Here is a 16,277-nt window from a genome sequence, read left to right as displayed (position 1 = left end):
AGTCAGTGATGGCGTCGCTCAATCAACTGCCCTCTAGCAGCGTCCACAACTAGGGCGATCTCGCCCTAGTGTTTGTCAAGACCTTCGAGGGAACTTATAAGTGTCCAGTCGGCTTGATAAAGCTTCAACATTGTGTCGAGAAGAGCAACGAGACTCTTAGGGAGTACATCCAATGCTGGACCACACTGCACAACACCATGGAGATTGTACCGAACACCTGGCCGTGTGTGCTTTCAAAGCGGGCACTCGATATCGGGAACTTAGTCTCAAGTTTGGCCGACCGAGGGACCTGTCCCTCGGTCGGGCCATCGAAATCACCAATCGGTATGCGAACGGCAAAGAAGAAGACCGCCTGCGCAGTTGCGAAGGCCGAGCCAGCGAAGCCCCTCAGTCGGGCAATGCCGGGAAAAAGTAGAAGTGAAAGGGCGACCCATCAGGAAAAGCTAAAGTCGTTGTTGTCCAGGGGCACAGCCAGAATAAGTCCAAGAAGAACAAAAAAGATTGGGCAGGAAAGAAGAAGGCCGAGTCCAAGAGCAGCCTTTTGGACCAGCCATGTCTGATTCATGCCCAGAAGGACGACGAGGGGTAGAACATCCCCGCCATGCACACAACTCGTGACTGACGCCTGCTCTTGAAGCCTGCGCTTGAAGGTGATGGGTGGAGAGCCCTCCAGCAACAAAGAAGATGAGGATGACCGAGTGGACGCCTCCGGGTATCCGAACATCGAAGGGGCCCTCATGATCTTTGCTGATGTCGAGACCATGAGCCGATTGAAAGTTATCAATTGGGAGGTGAACATGGCAGCCCCGGTTGTCATGAAATACCTCGAATGGGCGAACGTCCATCACATTTGACCAATCGGATCACCCGACCAACATAGCCACCCCCGGGAGGCGGGCGTTGGTGGTCGATCTAGCGGTTAGTCCGTTCCGACTGCGGAAATTCCTCATGGAAGGTGGCAGTAGCCTCAACATCATATACGTCGACACTCTCAAAGATATGGATATTCCGTTGTCCCGGCTGAGCAAGAGCAACATGCAGTTTCACGAGGTCAAATGCTGAATCACTCGACTAGATCACTTTGAGTGTCGTATTCGGCAGCGAGAAGAATTACCGCGAGGAGAGGTTGACCTTTGAAGTGGTTGACTTTCAGAGCGCCTATCACGCCATCTTGGGTAGGCCCGCCTACGCACGTTTCATGGCCCGTACATGTTACATGTATCTTAAGCTTAAGATGCCAGGGCCGAAAGGCGTGATCACGGTGACTGGCAATCAGAAGGTTGCCGATGAGTGCCTCCCGCAAGGCTCTAGGATCACCAACGAGCAGGTTCTCGCAGCTGAGCTCGATGGGTACAAGAAGGCACTGGATACATTAGATCTGCTCAAGTTGAAATGGCCGGCTACTGAGTCCACCTTTTAGTCGGCCGGTGAGACGAAGCAGGTCCATGTCCACCCTACCAATCGGAGTGCTTCCGCGACAAACATCTCCACTTCACTCGGAGAGAAATAGGAAGCCGAGCTCATCCAGCTCCCCCATGAGAATTGGGATTTCTTCGCATGGAAGTCGTGTGACATGCCGGGGGTTCCCAAGGAATTGGCTGATTACCGCCTCCGAGCGGACTCAAAGTTCAAGCCTGCGCCACTCCTCTGTGGAGAAGCATAGGGTGATCAGCGAGGAGATCACTTGGCTCCTAGCCTTCATCCACGAGGTCTACCACTCTGAGTGGTTGGCCAATGAGGTCATGGTGCCAAAGAAGAACAATTCACTCCGAATGTGTATTGACTTCAAGCATCTCAACCAGGCCTGCCTAAAGGACCACTTCCCTCTACCCCACATAGATCAAATCATAGATTCGATTGTCAGATGTGAACGACTGTCGTTCCTGGATGCGTACTCCGGGTAACACCAAGTACGAATGTATGGACCTAACAAAATAAAAACAGCCTTCATCACCCCATTCAGGTGTTTTTGCTACATCACGATGCCATTCAGCATAAAAAATGCTGGATCCACCTTCGAGTGCATGATCGAAAAGTGCTTACATGAAAAGATCAGTCAGAATGTCGAAGCGTACATTGACGACATCATGGTCAAGTCCAAGAAAGGTTCCAACCTTCTCGCTGACCTTGCTAAAACCTGCGCAAACCTCCGACGCTTCGGGGTTAAGCTCAATCTAGCCAAATGCACCTTCGGTGTTCCGGGTGGAAAGCTACTCGGTTTCCTCGTTTCCAAACGGGGTATCGACGCCAATCCCGACAAGATCGTTTCCATCGTCCATATGAGACGGCCGGAGCGCATCCATGATGTGAAGAGGCTTACAGGCTGCCTTGCAGCCCTGGGCCGCTTCATCTCAAGACTCGTTGAGAAGTCTCTGCCTCTTTACCGATTGATGAACAAATCCGACAGATTAGAGTGGACCGACAAGGTGCACGTCGCATTCGACCAACTTAAAGCTCTGCTTTCCACCTAGCTAGTGTTAGCTGCTCCGAGCAGCCAGGAGCCCTTGCTCCCGTACATTGCTCCCACTAGCCAAGTGGTTAGCACCGTACTCACCATAGAGTGTGAAGAAACGCGCAAGGCATACAAGGTACAAAGGCCTATCTACTACATCTTCGAGGTACTGACCCCTTGAAAGCAAAGATATCCACACTACCAGAAGCTGGTCGATGGGATCTACCTGACAGTAAAGAAGGTAGTCCACTATTTCCAACATCACTCGGTCACTGTCATCAGTGAAGCCTCCCTGTCGGAAATCCTACCCAATCGGGATGCTACTGACCGAGTAGCCAAATGGGTGATTGAGCTCCTACCAGTGGAGATCAAATTTGAAGCCAAGAAGGCAATCAAGTCTTAGGCCTTGGTGGGCTTTCTTGCCGAATGGATAGAGCAAGAGCAGCCGGCTCCGGACATCCCCGAGCATTGGACTATGTTCTTCGATTAATCTAAAATGCTCCATCGCTCGGAGGCTGGAGTGGTTCTCCTTTCCCCTAGGGAGACCGACTGAGCCACGTGCTCTAAATCCACTTTGATTGATCCAACAACGAGGCCGGGTACGAGGCCCTCCTGTATGGACTCCGCATGGCTATATCATTCAACATTTACCGATTGATGGTCTATGGCGACTTTTTTCTTGTTATCAATCAAGTAATGAAGGAATGGGACATTTGAAGCCCAACAATGATAGTCTACTGCAATGCAGTCAGGAAATTGGAGAAAAACTTTGAAGGGTTGGAACTCCGCCATGTGCCCCGAGTCGAGAATCAAGCGACCAATGATTTGGCAAAGATCGGGTCCACTCGGAAAATCATTCCGAAGGGCGTGTTCCTCGAGCATTTCCGGGCCCCTCGGTCAAGGAGGATCTGTTCTTAGAAGAGCCCCCAGAAGCAATTGGCCCGTCTAATCCGACTGAGATCAACGTCCCGGCCGTGATTGACCTCGTCCATGAGATGTTGGTCATCACGCCCGAATGGACACAACCTTATCTGGCTTACTTGCTCCGGCAAGAGCTGCGTGAGTATGAAGAGGAAGCCCGCTATATTGTTCTGCGGTCTAAAGCTTTCGAAGTACTCGTAGACAAACTATATAAGAAGAGTGTCAGAGGAGTGAGTCAAAAGTTCATTTCCTTAGAGGAACAACTACAGATCCTGCACGAGATCCACTTGGGAACCTGTGGACATCATGCTTCCTCTCGGACCCCGGTGGCCAAGGCCTTCCGAGCAGGTTTTTATTGGGCCCGAGCCAATGAGGTAGCAGAATACTTGGTGGACCTGTGTGTCGGATGCTAGTTCTACAAGAATTAGTCGCACAAGCCTGCATCCACGATGAAAGCGATTCCACTTACTTGGGCATTCTTAGTGTGGGGCCTCGACATGGTCGGCCCATTGCATGCCGAGACAAGTGGATTCACCTACCTGCTAGTTGCACTGGATAAGTTCACCAAGTGGGTCAAACTTAAACCCATCAAAAACTAGGATGCCGCGATCCACCGTCAGCTTCATTCGGTAGATCATCTTCAGATTCGGAGTCCCTCACGACATCATCACCGACAATGGAACCAACTTCGAATCGTAGGAGTTCCTTTAGTTCTGTCACTCCCAAGGCACTCGAGTTAATTACGTCTCTGTGGCACACCCACAGTCGAATGGGCAGGCGGAATGGGCGAATGGTATGATACTTTAAGGAGTGAAGCCCCGAATTATGAGAGACCACAAATATGCTGCAGGCGCATGGGTAGAAGAATTACCATCCGTCCTGTGGGGTATGTGAACGACTCTGAATCGTTCAACCAAGCATACTCCATTCTTCATGGTGTATGGGTCGGAAGCCGTTCTCGCGAGTGACTTACGTCACAATTCCCCCTGAGTGGAGCAGTACAATGAAGCAGAAGCCGAAGTAGCACGCCAAGAAAATTTGGATCTTCTAGAAGAAGAGAGAGAGTTGGCCCTCATTTGGTCCACGGCGTACCAGCAATACCTGAATCGCTACCATGACAAGCAAGTCAGGGACCGAGCTTTTCAAGAGGGAGATTTGGTCCTCCGAGTGGATCAACAGAAACCCCACAAGCTGGCACCTTCATGGCAAGGGCCATTCTCCATCTCCAAAGTCCTTCACAACGCAGCTTATCGGCTGTACAACATCGATAACAACATGGAGGAACCCAAAACCTGGAATGCGGACCTGCTCCGCAAGTTCTACACATAGAATTTTCCCCCTTCTCATTCCTGTTATGAATCCAAATGATTAGAAGAATAAAGAGCTTACTTTATTCAACTATTTACAAATACTTAACTCCGATGAAACACACCCTGAGTGGGTGAAAATCCTTCACTCCAAACCTATTTTCGCTTAAGGTAAAACCTGCCTCAAGTGCGGACAACCTCCTCACTCGGGGGCTTAGCTGCGAACCAACTTTCACCTAAGTTAAAATGGTTCCGAGTGAAGACAAGATCTTCATACGGACACCAAGATGGCCAGGACCATCAGCAAGTATGCAATAATAATCATTTCTTGGTAGCGAACCTATTTCGTCTAAGGTAAACCCTTCCCCGAGTGGGACAACCTCCACACTCGGGGGCTTAGCCGCAAACCAGTTTTCGCCTAAGTTAAACGGTTCCAAATGAAGGCAAGATCTTTGTTCGGACGCCAAGATAAACAAAACAATCATTTTTGGTAGCGAACCTGTTTGGACTAAGAGCATCTCCAACAGCCGCTCTATACTAGTGTCGCGCCACAAAAAAAGAAGTTTTAGCGCGCGCGCAACGCGGCGGTCAGCTCCAGCGGGCGCGCAAAAACGGCGCCTGCTGCATATTCTGTTCAGCGCGCTGGCCGAAACGCAATCGCGCGCGGTGTATTTGGGGCGTCCGCTTCCGCGCGCGCCAGACTCGAACGCTCGTGCGGAAGTCTCTCCTCTCCTCTCCTCTTCCTCCTACGCACCGCGCGCGCCATCGCCGGCGCCCTGCCACCGCACCCATGGACGTGCACACCGGCACCCCGCTCACCATGTTGTACAGTCGCAGCCGCCGCTGAAAACCCTAGCGCGGGGATCTTTGGCGGCGCCACCGCCGGAGCTCCGCCGACCGTCGGAAGAAGTCTTGATCCCAAAAAGAGCCATGATCTGCGGCATGGGTGGCGGTGGCCTCGGCGCCAGGGGTGGCGGTGGCCTCGGCGCCATGGGAAGCATGGGTGGCTTTGGAGCCATGGGATGCATGGGTGCACCTTCGGCCGCCATGGGAGGCACGGGTGGCTTTGGAGCACCCTCCGACGCTATGGCCGCCATGGCAGGCATGAGTTTTGCTTCTCTCATGGGAGGCATGGGTGCACCTCCAGCCGCCATGGGAGGCATGGGTGCACCTCCGGCCATGGGTGGAAGGTCTTTCGATGTGCCTCCTCACACACAGTCCCATGAAGATGCGGTTGAAGATCTTGCCAACACCGTCGGAGCTTCACGTGATGCAGTGCGTGATGAGGTTAGGGAGGAAGATTCATCTACGGAGGCGGAAGAATCGTCTTCGGAAGACGAGGATGAAGACGAGGAAGATGATGAGTGATGTGTCTTTCATTTATATGTCTTGAACATTAGTTTGCATTTTGAACTTGGTTCGATGAACTTGTGGGTGCATCAACTTGTTTGTGTCAAATTCACATGTTCATTGCATTTTTGCGCGTGCTGCATTTTTGCGCACTGCTGAAGCAGCGCGCGCGCGCTACATTTTAGCGCTGATACTGGAGCCAGCGCTGCGCGACGCGCCAAACCAGCCAAAGTGCGGGCGGCAAATAAATTTTTTGGGCGCGGCGCGAAGCGCGGCTGTTGGAGATGCTCTAAGGTAAACCCTTCCCTGAGTGGGGATAGCCTCCACACTCAGGGACTTAGCTGCTAACCAGTTTTCACGTAAGTTAAAGTGATTCCAAATGAAGGCAAGATCTTTATTCGAACTCCAAGATGAGCAGAACAATCATCCCTAGCAGTGAATCTACTTTTGCCAGTGGATTCAAATGAAGCGATCTCGAGTGAGGACAACTTCCACACTTGGGGGGCTTAGCTACGAACCAGCATTCACCTAAGACAAAAATGATCCTAAGTGAGGACAGCTTCCACACTCGAGGGCTTAGCTGCGAGCCAACATTTGACTAAGTCAAAAACGATCCTGAGTAAGGACAACTTCCACACTCGGGGGCTTAGCTGCGAACCAGCATTCACCTAAGTCCAAAAAATGATCCTGAGTGAGGACAAATTCCACACTCGGGGGCTTAGCTACGAACCAGCTTTCTCTCAAGTCAAAAACAATCCAGAGTGAGGACGACTTCCACACTCGGGGACTCGAATGCGAACCAGCTTTCGACCGAGTAAAAGTGACCCTAAATAAAGAATACCAATCAAATAAGATCCAGACTCAAATGTGGATAAACAAAATCAAGTTCAGCTAAAGGTACACATAAGAGAGAGCCCAGAGCCCACTCGATGTTTGGAGTTACATAAAATCACTCGGCATCTCGAGGCGTATTAAAATATAAATGTCTTTCCTCCGAGCATCACTCGAAGGCTGAAGATTCCACTGCTTCCACGAGGTGCCAAGATCGATCCCCTTCGCAATCCGAGTGGCTGCCACCATTAACATCTCCATGAATTCTTCGAACTTGGCGCTTTTTCGGTTGATGACCCGGAGACTCTTCACCTTCCCTTCATCCACCAGTTTACAATGGATGTGAATGAGCGAAAGGGCAATGTCAGCTCCGGCCCTTGCTGATGAATTCTTCAACAAATTGAGTTCATTGGGAATGGCCTTCACACGGTTCACGATGGTCTAGGCATCCTTCTGGGGTGCACTGTCAGGGGCTTTCTCCTGGTCTATCTCCCTAACGGCCGACTGGAGCCACTTGAAACAAGCCAGTACGTAATCGATGCGAGCCTCCATCCTGAAGAGAGACAAAGTAGCACTGTCCTTCAGAAGCCCTCTCTTGGGATCAAGCTCTTTCTCTATTCGCATCGTCTCTACTTCAACATCAGCGGCAAAGGATGCACTCAGTGGGAAAACAAAGGATGAGAGACGACATTCGGAAATTTTGGAGTGGCAATGGGGAAGCATTGAGAAGCTCAACATACCTTTGAGCTTCTCACAGAGTTCCACGCTGAAGTACTCAATGAACTTCTCTAGCTCAGCTTTCTTGGCTGCGACCTTCTCAAATTTGGCCTTCCACTAGGCATAATGCTTCTTTAGATCAGCAAGCTCCGCTGAAGTCTTCTCCACACCGGTTTTCAAAAGCCGATTCTCTTCTTCTAGCGTCCCGACCTTCTTGGGCTTGGCATCAGCCGCATGGGTCTTTAGCTTGGACTCCTTCCAAGCGGACGCGGGTTCTTCATCCCTCTTCTCAAGGGCATCCTTCATGGTAACTAGAGAAATGGAATTCTTCAGCCTCTCTGAAAGGTGATCTGACAAGTCAGCCTCGGTTGGATAAGAAAGATAACCGCAGCGGGAATCAGTCGGATAGCGAGAGCTTACCTTCAGTTGTTCATTTTACCTGCTCCAGTTGCTTGTTCTTGGCTTTTTCCGCATCGAGGCTAAATTGGAGTGCCTGCAACTCTCTCTCCACGGTATCATTATGGCCCTGGGCCTGCAAGCAGTCTGCCATTAACAAGTACACGTAAAGCATAATATAGTATCGCAACTCTAAGACCACCGCCGACTGCTTGAGTCGACGGTAGCCTCGGGGACTACACCTAGTGGTGCACTCAGCGCGCCCCCACCTGAGAGTTAGAGGGTAAGGGCTACGCACCCAACCAGTCTCTATTGAACAAGACGAGGAAATTGAGACTACCATTGATTGCTTCAGTCGACGGTAGCCTCAGGGATTACATCGAGTGGGTGCGCTCAGCGCTCCCCAATAGAGAGATAGAGGAAAGAAAAGGGCTCCGCACCCCACTAGCCTTTGTCAAACATATAAAGAAAATGAGAGTGCAGCCAACTACTTCAGTCGACGGTAGCCTCGGTCACTATACCCAGTGGGTGCCCTCACCGTTCCCCCACTGAAAGCAAACACCCAGCAGGTGTGCCTTCGTGAATGCCCACACGGGATTCCCACTCGGGAAAAGATTCAGAAACAAGTAGACACAAAATGCATAGTGAAGGACTCATCTGAATGTTCTTTCCACGACTTCACTCGCGTCATATGCCTCCTTCAACTGCCCAACCATCATGTCCAGCTAAGCCAAGTATTCCTTGCGCATCCCCTCCTGACCCTCCGGGGTATGGTGGAGCTGGAAGATGTTGCGAACCTTCTGGAGAGGCGACGGAGTGGTCAGCGGATATAGTCCGAGTGATGCCCCATCTGACGTGGTCTCCTGCACCACGGGAGTCTTGGCCTTGATGCTCACTCGGCTGGGAGTCGGAGCCTACTTAAGCACTTCTCCAACTACAGAGGGAATGTCGGCGTCGAGTTCAATCACGTTTCGCGGCTCTGCACATGTTCACAAGACATTCGAAAGGCCACTCGTATGGATAAAACGTGAGTCTCGAATGGATCATCAGAAATGCTCAAGGATTACCTTTAGATGAAGCAACATCAACACCGGCTCTACCTTTGTCAGAGGTCTTGGGTTCCAATGAAGCAGTCGAGGTATCGGCCCTGCAACAGAAGCAACAAATATCCAATCATCACTCGGAAGACATTTCTCAAACTCGGATGGATCACTCGGTGGGAATACTCACACTTAAGACATGGGTACGTCGACCTTAATGCGCGGCATAACGGCCTTGCGATGTTTGCAGCTCATGATCTTAGGCTTCTTGGTGACCTACTCCAGCAGCGTATTAGGCTCGCTCCAACCCCATATGGAACTGCGAGTTGGCATCGCCGATGCACCCGGCTTCGCCATCGATGGAGTCTTAAAGCCGCCAGCACGGACTTAAGGGTCCTAGCACGCCTTGGAATGAGTCTCCGGTGGAACCTAGTCGGACGGAGAAGATTCAGCCTCATCTTCATGCTCGTCGCCACTCTCCTCCTTCTCCTCCTCATCACGATCATTATTGCCATCATCCTCTGATCCCTCCGGGTGCTCGGTGTCCTGGTTCTCAGTGTCGCTCTCCATGTCAATGGGTGCATGGTCAACCGCTGGAAAGGAACCGACCAATGCTTTAAAAGCCTGTCGAATGAAGAAAGCAAAATCACAAATAGGAACAGAAGCAACAAAGAAGTTCACTCGGCCCAGATGCTCAATAGCTTACCTCATTCAGTGGCAGCTCCGCCGAGAAAGGGGGCACCAACCTGGTGCCCCTGAGATTGTCCCTCACCGGAGTGATGGCCTTGAGTTTACTCTCTAGAGCCTCTGACCCAATCTCCTCACGATGTACACCAGGTGGATTACTCGGCCCTTCATACTTCCACATTGGATGGGCTCTGGCCTGGAGAGGCTAGATCCTACGCTGGAACAAGACTTCTAGGAGGTCCATTCTGTTCACACCTTTCCGCATCAAGGAAACATACGCTATCACCAAAATATCTACATCGGTCTTCTCCTCCTTGGACACGGTTAAGGAAGGAGCCGACTGGATCCTATCAACCGTATAGGGTGGGAGGCCTGAATGACCCTCGCCAACTCGGACGTCTTGGTAGTAAAACCAATAATCTGGCCAGTTGTTCACCGAATCTGGAGAACTCATCTGGGGAAAGCACCTCTTGACCCTGAGCTGAATGCCTAAGCCTCCACAAAGCTACACAACATTTGTCCCCCGGATAGAGAAGATTTCTTCACGGTCATCACTCGACACGTGAACAAGCACTTCAACAACTGATGACGAGTTGATAGATATACCTCTCGCCCCTCTTTGGTTACCCCAAGTGGAAGGTGGAGATGTAGTCAGCAGCAAATTTCCCTTACACGGAGACTGTAAGGTTTATCGAACCAGTAGGACTCCTATGATCAACAAGCAGGTGTCTTCCACCCTGGCGCTAGAAGAAGACATGGACCTGCACACACAACAAATTACTTTGCTCCCAACGAGTACCGAGAGGTTGTCAATCTCTTCGGCCTTGTAGTTTGCAAAGGATCAAAACACAAGCGGGAAGGTAATAGTGATTGCAACGGAAAAGTAAATGAAAGCGGTAAAGGATGGATATGTAAGCAATGATGGTGATATGGACCGGAGTCACATGATGTTCACTAGTGATGTCTCTCTCCCAAAAGATGATAAACAACTATGCTTGGGTAAAAAAATCACAGTTGGGCAATTGACAGAATTATGATTGCACCGCAATGCTAATTATGCTCCTTGATAGTTAGAGGTTCAATAGTAATGGGCAGTACGCCAAGACAAGTAGACCGTTTATCCATAAACATCTACTTACTAATCATCCACCTTGAGATATCTATCCAGAACATCTCTCCGGTATTAAGTTACGAGCCGCACCCAAAGTGTAAACTCAAAGCAACGGATAACCGCATTAACGAACTATGCGTAAGGTAAACAATCCTTGGAACCATGGTCACAAGCACCATTGTTTTCTCCCTGGTGGCAACAAGTACATCCCCTACTCTCATGTTTTTGTCACTCAAGCTAGACATCAAGGGGCCTGAACCCACAATCATGCATAGTGCTCCCTCTTGGAGTTGCAATCTACTACTTGGCCAAAGCTATAATAAGCAACGGAGAACATGAAAGAATCACTAAGGAAAATACTAGAAAAGGATAATCAAATATATAACTCATAACAATCTGAACATAATCTCATAATCCATCGGATCCCAACAAACCGAGCATAGCAATAGCAAGAGAATTTCATAGATGCCTTGATCATGTAGGGCAGCTCACAAGGACTAACCATTGAAGCACAAGATTGGAGAGAAGGCATCACATAGCTACTGATCATGGACTCATGGTCCAAGGAGGACTACTCACGGCACGTCCGAGAAGCGTCCATGGCGGTAGAGAAGCTCCCGGAGGTCAATCTTCCCTCCGGCACGGTGCGGGAAGAGGTCTCCTGACGCTCCTGATATCGAAAGCGCTGTGGCGGCGGAACGATGGAGAAATTTGCGATTCTAGAAAGTCTGCGAGGGTTTCCTCTCGGGACTCTAAATATAGGCCAAAGGAGGGCACCGAAGGTGGTGGGACCAACCCACGCGACCTCCTGGCGCGGCCTAAGGCCTGGCCGCGCCAGCAGGCCGATTGGGAGGCCCCTGGCCCCGCTCTGTTCCTCCTTCGGTGATCCGGAAGTTTCTGTTTCACTGATTTTTTATATATTTTTTTTTGAATTTTTTCGGGCTTCGGAAAATTGGGTAAAAGCCCGTGGAAAATAGACATCAGCAGACAGAAACTGACACTTGGTGCACTGAGTTAGTAGGTTAGTCCAAATATTTGTTAAATGATATAAAAGTGTGTTAAAACATATAACAATGTCACCCAAAATATCATGGAACAAGTAGAAATTATAGATACGTTTGGGACGTATCAACATCCCGAAGCTTAATTTCTTCTCGTCCTCGAGTTGATAAATGATAACACAATAATTTCTGTGGTGACATGCTAACACACATATAAGAACTTCAAGTAAAGCAAGTAAGATATGAAATTCAAGTCAAGACAATAACAAGGAAGAGTCTATATCTAGTATTGAATTTAGCAAAGTAAGAACATAAAGGTGCAAGGGCTCTCGCTGTCCGTGACTCGAATGTCTCCAAATGTTGTTTGCGTGCAAGAAGTGGGAGATGGGTTGATATCATAAAATATTTTTTAATTGAGAACTCAATCTACTAAACCTCACACTTAGTCTCCTTTGGAATCTTATTTTGAATCATCCCCAGACCAGTAGTCAGGCACAAATCAAAATGATCCTCTCCCTTTCGACTTTGAGCACTCATGCAATAAATGAGCGTAAGCAAGATATGTTGGCAATTAGGATGGCAAATAGAATAATGATGGGGAAGGAAGACAAAAAGTTGTGAAAGGCTCACATCAATGAGGACAACCATAGGCGAGAGAAAGCCAAATGATAGATATGATGTGAGGAGTAGGGATTGCCATGCAACGGATGCACATATGAGCTAAGGTAAGCTCTCCAATGGAACTAGTGGGGGTGCATCCAACTTGCTTACTCAACATAAAGACACGTGAAAACTATCATGATGTATGCAAATGTATGCCTCTACCAGTGTAGCAGGATATGCAATGATACTAGCGCGTCATGTAGCAGTAATAAGGGCAAGGCCCAACTAGCATGCGGCTCTATGATCAAGCAAAAGCATGTATGACATGAAGATCAAGTCATGAGAATGTGGATCTTGCATGGCAATGTATCTCGGAAAGGCTATGTAAATGCCTTAATAGGTAGGTATGGTGGCTGTTTTAAGGAAATATATAATGAGGCTTATGTATGACGGAGCATATCATGTCATGGGTTTGGATGCACTGGTGGAGTTTGCACCAACTCTCAATGTGAGAAAGGGCAATGCACGGTACCGAAGAGGCTAGCAAAAGATGGATGGTGGAAGTGCCAACAATCGAATACTCACATTAGTCCGAAGAACTCATATACTTATTATCGGTAACTCTATATCTAGTTAGGAGATTCACAAAGAGACAAGTACCCCGAGGAGGAGTGTTTGGGGGTTTGGTTAACCTTGCGCATCCTCAACTCATGTTAACGTGAGGGTACTCTATATATTCCAACCCCTCTAGAGGTTAGCGATCAATTTAGTAGCTAGAGTTCTCAACTAAATTTTAGTCTTCGAAAAACACACGGATTTCGCAAAATACAACACCTATCACTAATAGGCTCAACCTCTTGGCATCAATAGTCCAAACATTACTGAAATCAATACCTCAAAACTATTGCAAGTTACTAATATACTTAAATAGCAACCCCAACTACCTACTCATGCAAGACACACAACTCAGTGCAACGAGCCAAAACTCGAAACAAGATAAGCATGATAACTCAAGAGAGTCCCAAAAGAAACCTAAATAATAGCTCTTAAAAAGATAAGCATGAAAACTAAGAGCTAAGCGTGACAGTAGCTACGAAAAGATGAAGAACACACAAAAAGATAAGCATGAAAACCAATGTTGTGTTCTAGAGTGGAATGGAGCGTGTGTATCTCCCAAACAAGGTAGGCTAGGTTCCGACTTGTTATGAATAGCAATCAAAACTAAAACAAACTAAAAATCAAATAGCGGGACGCTCCAAGCATAGCAAATATCATATGAAGTGATAAAAATATAGCATGGAGATGGACGAACTGATGATTGTTGATAGAGAAGGGGATGCACGGGGCCATCCCCAAGCTAAGACCCTTGAGTCTCCTTGAATATTTCTTGGGGTGCATGGGGGCATCCCGAAGCTTGAGCGCTTGACACTCCTGCATCTTCTTTCATAATCTCTCCCATCGCATACTTGAAAACTCCCTTCATACGAAACTCATGATAAGCTGATTAGAGTGGTTAGTACTCTTAATAAAATAATTCATTACCTGCTGGAAATAAAGATTTTCATGAAAAGCTACTGCTTCTCATGATTTCCAAAAGGTTTTTGCAAATAAAAATCAAGCTTAGGATTCGCAAAACAATGGAAACACAAAACATGGCAGAATCTGTGAAAAACAGAACAACAGGTAGTAAATAATTTATTCGGGGCACTTCTACAACTCAAATAAAAAACTCAGAATAGATTCCAGAAAGGAAATTATATAGGGAATTCTGTCAAAACAATTCAGATCAAAAGGATGATCTCGTGATTTGTGGCTAATTTTTCTGTCAAGCAGATAGAATCTGTTTCTGGACAGCATGTCACGATTTTTGAACTTTCTTGCAATCACAGGCTATAACTTGGTATAAATCTTAAACATAAAGATACAATGATGTTGCTATAGTAGTAACACACATCAAGACCACTAAAACAGAAAGTAAAAACAAATTGGGTTGCCTCCCAACAAGCACTTTGTTTTATGCCTTTGAGCTAGGAATAATGCAAGATGGAGGATCAAGATTCTCCGAAGTCATCGGAATTATAAAAACCTTCAAACGGATTCTCAACAAGTTCATTCTTATTTTTCCAAGGGAAAGGGTACATACCTTTCGCTTTCCCGCGTAAGCGTATGTGTCCTTTACCTATATCAATGAAGCCTCTCATTGCTAGGAGGAAATCCCTTCCAAGCACTATATTCCCTTTGTTGGGCTCCATGAAGAATAAATCAACCGTTGCATTCCTTTTAGAGAATGTAACCTGGACATCTTTTACCTTTCGACGGATTTCAGAAATATCACCATTAACATTTTCATGATAAGATGAAAAAAATTCCATGTCTAACCAGAGAGAATCATAAAGAACTTTTGGCATTGTAGAAACCATGGATCAAATATCGCAATAAGCAAGGAAGTCTTGGTTAGAGATGCTAATTCTAACAAAAGGTTCCCAGTCATCATCTATTTTCAAATTTTGTTCCCTATCAACCATGGGTTTCTCTCTTTATCTTACGTCTAGATCATCTATTTTCCCTTCAATAGTAGCAAGTATATCTATAAGAGTGTCATGTATAATATCAAGAGTTCTTGCCTCATCACACTCTAAAAAATCTCCTTTAGCTATAATATCAAGAGAGTGTTTGTACCATATAAACAGATCATGATAAAAATTTCTAAGCACAATTTTTATAGGTATCCAAGGCATGATTCTTTTGTGTGCTTCAGAAATTCTATCCCATGCTTCCTTCATCTTTTCTCCATTCCTTTGATGGAAATCTAGGACCTCAGATTGCTTCCAAGCATCAAACCTTAACATGCTTGACAACTAAAAGCAAAGTAACTAATTTTTTGTGGTTTTTGTTATAAGACACTAAAGCAAAAACTAAAAAGCAAACTAACAAGACTAAAAAAGCAGAGGTAAAGGATAGCGTGCAACTCCCCTATCTTGAAGACTGGAGTCCCCGGCAACAGCGCAAGAAATTCGCTTGACGATGAGTTGATAGATATACTTTTCGCCCCTTGTTGGTTACCCCAAGTGGAAGGTGGAGATGTAGTCAGCAGGAAATTTCCCTTACACGGAGACTGTAAGGTTTATCGAACCAGTAGGACTCCTAAGCTTAACAAGCAAGTGTCTTCCACCTTGGCACTAGCAGAAGACGTGGACCTGCACACACAACAAATAACTTTGCTCCCAACGAGTTCAAAGAGGTTGTCAATCTCTCCAGCCTTGTAGTTTGCAAAGGATCAAAACACAAGAAGGAAGGTAATAGTGATTGCAACAGAAAAGTAAATGAAAGCGGTAAATGATGGAGGTGTAAGCAATGATGGTGATATGGACCGGAGTCACATGATGTTCACTAGTGATGCCTCTCTTCCAAAAGACGAATAACAACTATGCTTGGGTAAACAAATCACAGTTGGGCAATTGACAGATGTATGATCGCACCGCAATGCTGATTATGCTCCTTGATAGTTAGAGGTTCAATAGTAATGGGAAGTACGCCAAGACAAGTAGACCGTTTATCCATGATCATCTACTTACTAATCATCCACCTTGAGATATCTCTCTAGAACATCTCTCCGGTATTAAGTTGCGAGCCCCACCCTATGTGTAAACTCAAAGCAACAGACAATTGCATTATAGAACTATGCGTAAGGTAAAAAATCCTTGGAACCGTGGTCACAAGCACCGTTGTTTTCTCCCTGGTGGCAACACGCACATCCCCTACTCTCATGTTTCTGTCACTCAAGCTAGACATCGAGGGGCCTGAACCCACAATCATGCATAACGCTCCCTATTGGAGTTGTAATCTAAGACTTGGCCAAAG

This window comes from Hordeum vulgare, chromosome 2H (assembly GCF_904849725.1).
Source record: "Hordeum vulgare subsp. vulgare chromosome 2H, MorexV3_pseudomolecules_assembly, whole genome shotgun sequence".
NCBI lineage: Eukaryota > Viridiplantae > Streptophyta > Magnoliopsida > Poales > Poaceae > Hordeum > Hordeum vulgare.
Note: the sequence above shows the minus strand (reverse complement) of the source record.